The sequence below is a fragment of the Mus caroli genome, chromosome 11, assembly GCF_900094665.2.
Source record: "Mus caroli chromosome 11, CAROLI_EIJ_v1.1, whole genome shotgun sequence".
NCBI classification, from domain to species: domain Eukaryota; kingdom Metazoa; phylum Chordata; class Mammalia; order Rodentia; family Muridae; genus Mus; species Mus caroli.
Window position 1 is genome coordinate 36,027,221 of NC_034580.1, and position 7,932 is coordinate 36,035,152.

Genomic DNA, 7,932 nt, shown 5'->3' on the forward strand with positions numbered 1-7,932 from the left:
AAAGTGGGAGTGTGTGGATAGGGGGGTAGGGGGGAGAGTATGGGGGACTTTTGGGATAGCATTGGAAATGTAAATGAGGAAAATATCTAATTAAAAAAACATAAAAAAAAACAAAACAAACAACACAAAAACAGCAAAAAGACAAACCATCAATTCTAAAAGTGATCATAAGACTGATAGACATTTCTCAAAATATTTATACAAATGATCAACAAGAATATAAATGTCATTACTATTATCAATATACCATCCATTTAATATGAATAATCCTATCTGTTTACTTCATTTCTATAGAATGGTTATAACAAGAAATACAGAACCAAGGATTCTGTAATTCGTGTCAAGGATTTACAGAATTAGAACCTCATGCAGAGCTGAGAGGAATGTAAAATGGAACTGGCAACAATGGGTAACAATTTAGCAAATTCTTAAATATTGAACACAAACTTGGCACATGACCCATGTAGTTTTACTGCATGGTAAACATCAAATAGAACTGAAAATATATGGCCATACAAAAAAATCATACATGTGTTCATAGCAACTTTTAAATCGAAATAGCCCAAATGTCCATGAATTAATGAATAAACTTCATGTCCTATGTGCCTGCAATGGACTATTAGTCAATCCATAAGATATAATGAAGTATTAAGATATGCCACAATGTGGATGAACATTGATGAAATTTTATAATGTAATAGAAACTAACCAAGGAAGGTCTCAGTAGTATTAAAAGTTTCCAAAGAGAGAGAAATGCATAGAGAAGAGAGGTCAATGGTGGCTGAGAACAGGAGCTATGGCAGTTAAGAGAATTAGAGGTAAGTGCTAAAGGATGTCTCTGGATCTGAGGAAGATAATCTGGCTAGATAGTAAGGCTCATTGCAAGAGTCTGCAGGACTACTACCAGGCACACTAAAAGGGAATGCTCAGACAGGCATAGGACAAGGCATAGGCATAGACAAAGCATAGGACAAGGCAAACTTGGCTCCAGGACTCAGCTGAAACAAGACAGATGCACATGAAAAGCTGGAGTAAATGTGTAGCCCTCGTTGTTGACCTTCCAGCCACAAGCCTACAACCAAAGTCTGCTTGGCAGTGCTCCTAATGAGAGTCCATACCTCAGTGACAGAAGACTGAAAGGCAGGAAGCATATTCTGCCTCCCATCTTTTTCTATCTCCTACTTGCTTGCTGTTCTTTGGAGCCTCAAGGTAACAATGGCCCTAGGCCCCAGGTCTGCAGCTAGCTTTACCCTCAGCCTCCAGCTCTTTAACACCCCTCAGTCATTCCTGGGGTACTCCTTTGGAAAGGAAAACAAAACCAAACAGTAATGTCCCCGCCCTGAGAGGCCTGCCCTCTTCTGAGGCACTGATACACTCTAACCACATCGTTTGCTTCTCACTCTGATGGGAGAGAGCTGCTTCCCACAGTGAGTGTCCCTGTGACATCTCAGCAGCCAGCCCTTCTTCCCCTTGCAGTCTAACCTTGTAAACTCATTGCCATGCTAAATTTCCTGTATTGAAATATTTTGTTTCTTTTTTCCTTAATTGCATTCTAATAAAACCCATCACGTGTATTAATAGTCTTTTAACATTCTATAATTTATATGGTAAATCACCTACTATTTTTCTTAGTACAATGACATCCTATGTCATAACATAACCTGCTTTATATTATGGACATCTTTATCCGTATACTTCCACGTTATGTTGGATACAGCCAATATATCCATTTTATGGTAATTGGATCCATTCCATCTTCTTGCATAATTGTGTTCATTGCCCTAAATTTGTCTTAAGTATACTGGTCTTCTGAGGAACTTTAATTGTCTGGATTCTAATTGAGGTTATTTATTTATTGAGTGCATATTCTCTAAAAACATCATCCTGGATGTTTGAGGAATGCAATAGGTAGTCAGACTTGCACTGAACGAGCTTGAATTTAGTAGGAAGATGGAAGAAAGCAAGGCTGTAACTTGATTTCGCTAAACATGCACAGGTTCAAGGTCACTTTCCTGACAATTCCAGCTCTCAAGGTTTGGTATTTTTAGGTCAATGTCACAGTAAACACAGACGTCCCATTCCTTAATCTTAGGCAACGCTTTATCCCGCTCTGACCTGCACCATAAAAACAGGGATTCTAATTATGGTTCAATAATGATTTTGAGATTGGAAGAAATCCTGAGAGCACATCTGAATTTAATTGTTTCCAAGTTGGCTGGTCTTGGTTCTAAGGAGCTAAAAGATTTCTCAAACTAGGAAACAAATAGTGATAAAGTTACCCCCAATACTATACTAGCATTTAGAGAATTATGTGAGCCAGATTCGACTTTGACTATATTGCAACATCAACAGACCTCCACTGGGGCTCCAAAAGACATTTTCTTAGACATCCTAACAAGGTCATTTTTCTTGGTGAACATTTTACTCAAGGGTGAGATACCAATCCTACATTTCATTTACAAATGGGAGAAGCTCAGAGGCCCAGAACAATTTATTAAGGACATTTTCTTTAAATAAGTTCTCTTCATAAGCCCATAATATATTCAAAAGGGGGGAAAGGGGAAGTTGGGAATTAAATAAACTCATTGGTCATCACTGAAGAGCAGCAACTCATTACTCTGAAATTTGATAATGAAAAAGAAGGGGATGGAGGTCGGGGTGTATTATGACTTTCTAAGTAAATAAATCTCCGTGCAAGGCAAATAGCCTTAGTGAAAAGAAGAGATTCTTCCTGTTCAAAGCATTCCAGCTGGCAATGGCAGAAAAATAAATATAATGCAGCAATCATCAACCCTTAGCCTTCAACGAGATAACCCATGCAGAACGTGGTCTTTTAGTTTCCTGGTACAGACAGTACAAGTTACCTCAAACTTAGATTGCTTAAAATACCAGAAGTCAATTTCCTGACAGGTCTGGAAGGAAGTGTCCCAAGGTCAAAGTGACCATAGGTCTATCTACGTTCCTTCTGCAACTCTCAATTTCATCCTTTGCATCTTTCTCCCTTCTGGCTGAGCTATCCATCCACAGTATTTCTGCTGTATCATTCCAACATTTATGTCTAGCATCACATGACATTTTCTGATATTAGGGCATAGTCATACTATATATAGATCCACCTTACTGACCTCACTTGAACTCCGTTATATGAATTAAGACTTTACTTCCACCAACAGAGTCAACTAACCTGGACCCTTGGAACTCCCAGAAACGGAACCATCAACCTAAAAGCATTTATGGGACCTAGGTCATGCAGCAATTATGTAACAAATGTGCAGCTTGTTCTTCATGTGGGTTCTCTAACAACTGGAGTGGTGGCTGTCTCTGACTCTGTTGCCTGCCTGTGGATCCTGTTTCCCTAACTGAGCTGACTTGTCTGGCTTCAGTGGGAGAGGATTTGCCTAGTCTTCCAGGTGCTAGGTAGGTTGGTACTCAGGGGGCACCTCCCCATTCTAAGAGGAGAAGGGGAGAGGGAAGCAGAGGGACTATGATTGGGATGTAATGTGTATAAATGAGTAAATTAGGGGCTAGAGTGATGGCTCAGCAGTTCAGAGCACTACTGCTTTATTGAGAGGTCCTGAATTCAATTCCCAGCAACCAGATGGTGGTTCACAATCATCTGTAATGGGATCTGATGCCTTCTTCTGGGTATCTGAAAACAGATATCGTGTACTCATATAAATGAAATAAATAAATCTTTTTAAAAAAATAAGTAAGTTAATGGAAAAGTCTAAATAAACATTCAGACTGCTGTCTTTAACTTGCAAAAAAAGCTCCCTTTTATGGAAAGCCACAGCTCAGAAACAGTCTTAATTCCTCTATGTTGACTATTTGAATATATATCTTCATTTGGAACCATGAGGAGCATAAGCCTAAAACTACTCATTTTCTGATCAGCTACTATGTGGCAGATACCAGCAACAATCAATAATCCCTACTTTCTCAGACAATCCTGAAATATTCATGTGAAACTAGTACCTTTCACACTTCCATTTCCCAAGTGAGGTATAGATTAGAGTATTGATTGATGTTGGTGCCACAGTAGAGTAAGAAAGAAGCTCACCAGGATCCTAAGCCTTCATTTCCCAAAAAAGCAGAGGGGTTTAGCTTTCATGAAAAAGACTAACACCCAGCTGGCTTAATCCAGTTATTTTATTCAAACATTATACAATGTTAATTGGGGCTGGGAAAGGTTCCAGCTACCAAAGTTATCTTGCCCTTGCTGCCCATGAGAACAGACAACTCACACAGATCTCAGTCCATTTTGACCATGGCTAGCCATATTCAAAAGTAAGAGCTCCACATTTGCCAAAGGTATCTTAGGACCAAGGTCCGTGCAGTTGCAAGCTCTCATGAAGCACCAAGTGCAGATTATCTAGAGAAACATTTCTTCAAGGTTCAAACAGTCTCAAAACAATTTCTCAGCCTCTACTGATTAACCCAAACATAGCAAGGGCTTTACTGAAACATTCCATTCAAAGCCAGACACAAAGGCTTTACTATACATTTCATTTAAAGCCAGACATAAAGGCTTTACTATCTATATCACCATATTAGAGAGATGAAGAGAGTGACTAGGATCCTGGTGACAGTGTGGACAAAACTATAACTGGAATATAAATCTATTCACCTTTCAAACTTGTAAAGATCCTGCTGAAATACAGATGGACTGTGGGGTAGAGGAAATTCTTAACATGGGGAAAAAACTGTATCACTCAGAAATTCAGACAGAATACAGATCTACCCTCTTTCTCATAAAACCTACCTTTGTCAATAAAAAGGGATTTAAAATGAAAATTCTAATGGAATTGAGAGACCTGGAAAACAAACTAATTAATAATTGAGGTCTAGGATATAGCTCAGTCAGTCAGTAGAGCACTTGGATAGCACACATGAAGCCCAAGATTCAATCCTCAACACTGCATGAAGCAGGTATAGAAGCAAAGAAAACAAAATGAAACAAGAGCTCAGCAGCTAGGAGGTGAAGATAGAAAGAACAGAGATTCAAAGACAGGCTTGCCTTCATAAGGAGCATGAGGCCAACACAGACTACATAAAACCATGTCAAAACTCAGAACAAAAACAAAGCAAATAAACAAACAAACAAAAAACTCAGGCACTGAAGAGATGGCTCAATGGTTAAAAGCAGTTATAGCTTTTACAAAAGACCTGGGTCTGATTCCCAGTGCCCAGATGGTGGTTCACAATTGTCTAGTTGCAGGGCATCCAGTGCCCCCTTCTGGCTTTCATGGACAACAAGCATGCAAGGGGTGCACATAAATGTACATGCAGAAAAAATATTCATGCATAAAAAATGTAAAATGAATCAATTTAATTTAAAAATTAAAAATAAACAAAACAATCCAGTCATAGATTTCAAGAAAGCAAAATCCTAAAGATGCAGTAGAAATATCCAAGAAGCAACTAGTCATGTATCCAAGCCCAAACTTATGTAGTCTGTAGCATGAAGACGTAGGTAGCATGGAGTAAGAAAGAAACAAAAATGAAATTGGCAGAAGCTGTTTCATACATAGTCATAGAGTCATAGTCTATGTTTCATACATAGTCACGCGGCCCTGCCCCCTTCACACAGAGGGCCATTGAGAGCAACATGGGAACAATAAGCAGGAATATTCTTTTAGAAACAGAACTCAGATTCTTAGTCCCTGAATTACATCCTCTGGGAAGGGTGTAACCAAAGACTTCTCTAGGGACTCTGTCTAGCCAAAGGCAAAGTCTCATAGTATTTTTGACTAGACCAATGAAGCAACTGGTGTCACCTTGAGTGACCCTCACAGTTGACAGTCTATGTTGTCTATGAGTTTTAAGGCATTCTGCATTGTGTTCTTAAAAATTGAAATGGCTTGGGGCTGGAGAGCTGTCTCATCACTTATTGATCTTATAGAGAACCCAAATCTGGATCCGAGCATCTATCCTAAGGCTCACAAATACCTCTAACTGCAGTTCCGTAGTATCTGCTGCCCTTGGCGGGATTTTATGGGCTCTTCCCTGCATCTGGTACATATACACACATGCAGGCTCTCACACACATATAAATAAATCTCTTTTTTATTGAAAAGGCTTGACCAGATATGACACATTTCTATACATGGCACTCAAGAAGTAGAGGGAGGTGTGTTCACAGAATTCCTCAGCTGTGTAAGGAGTGTTAGGTCAGTCTGAGCTAGAGACAATGTGTCAAAAAAATGTTTGAAGAAAAGGATAGTGTGAGAAGGTAAAAATTAAAAGACTTATATGCTTCCAACTATATGATACTCTAGAAGAGGCAAAACCATGAAGCCAATTGTGATGCTTCGTATATCCTTGGACCAGGGAGTGGCACCATCTTAAGGTGTGGCCTTGTTGGAATAGGTGTGACCTGGTTGGAATGGTGTGTCACTGTGGGTGTGGGTATAAGATCCTCACCCTAGTTGCCTGGAAGTCAGTCTTCCACTAGCAGCCTTTGGATGAAGACATAGAACTCTCAGCTCCTNCTGCNCCATGCCTGCCTGGATACTGCCATGCTACCACCTTGATGATAATGGACTGAACCTCTGAACCTGTAAGCCAGCCCCAATTAAATGTTGTTTTTTATAAGACTTGCCTTGGTCATGGTGTCTGTTCACAGCAGTAAAACCCTAAGACACCAATAAATACATGGTCTCTAGATCTTGGTATGGAGTGGGAAATAAATGGGGCCCAGAGGACTTTGTACAATACCAAGCCAGCGGGTATACATCACTGTGCATTTGTCAAAAGTGCCAATTGAACCCTATTGTCCACTATGGACCTTCAGTGGCAGTGATAGGTTCATGAGTTGTGATGATAAGCATTAGAAGTGTTCAGGAAGGTAAGGAGATTCGGGTAATCTCTGTACTCTATGCTCATTTGCAATTCAGACTGAAAACTGTCCTAAAGAAACAATACCTAGTTTTTCAAGCGAGCAATTAATAATGACCAGACAAATAAGGACATTTTTTTTAAATCAGGAAGAAAAAAAAGCAAACAAACAAAATGTGCTCCCGTACCCACAGACTCACTACACACCAGACTGAAAAAGTAAAGGCGATCAGAGGCTTCCAGTTGAGTGTTTTCAGTCCTATCTCTAGCAAGCTGAGAACGTCTCATCCATGAAAGGAAGCCACTATTATTTTCATTTGAAATGCACAAATGGAGCTCATTTAAAAATGTGGTGCCAGAAATAAAGATCTAAAGAGCTAAACTTGAAGATAAAGTTTACAGAGAGATAGAAGTGGAAATGACATTCAGGACTTACATATGACATTCCAAAAGTTTAAGATTAAGAAAACATTTTAAAATAAACTAAAAAGGGGGCAGAGACATGTAAAACAAAATGCATGTAGTAAAATAAGAAGGTGTTCCCAAACACGAACAAAACTTTTTTTGTTTTCCCTCAAAACAAAAGGATATAAGTTTACAAGCAGTGGGATAAACAGGAAGCCAAGAAACTAGAAGTGGGACCACTAAGGCTGGGCACCTAAGGGAAGGAATGTGAAGCTCAGGTAAAATGAAAATGGAGAAAGGGCTTAGTAGATGCATGAGGCAGGGTTCAAATGTGGAAGGGGAGAGGAATGGGGAAGTCAGGCATTGGTAGAGGGCTTAACTGCAATAAAGTGTGTTATGTATGACAAAGCTATTTGGAAACCTATAATCTTCCAACCCAAGAGAAAAAAATCAACCAGATGGAACAAGAGAACACAGGTGAGTTCGGGTTTGTTCTTGTGGTAGTGGTTGTGGTTGTTGTCGGTGGTGGTAGTCATTTTGTTTTCTTGCCTCTGCAACTGTATGGTGCTGGAAATAAAGCTTGTCATGAAAGAGAGCAAAGAAAGGGAGAAATAAAGGAGAGAGAGAGAGAGAGAGAGAGAGAGAGAGAGAGAAAGAAAGAAAGAAAGAAAGAAAGAAAGAAAGAAAGAA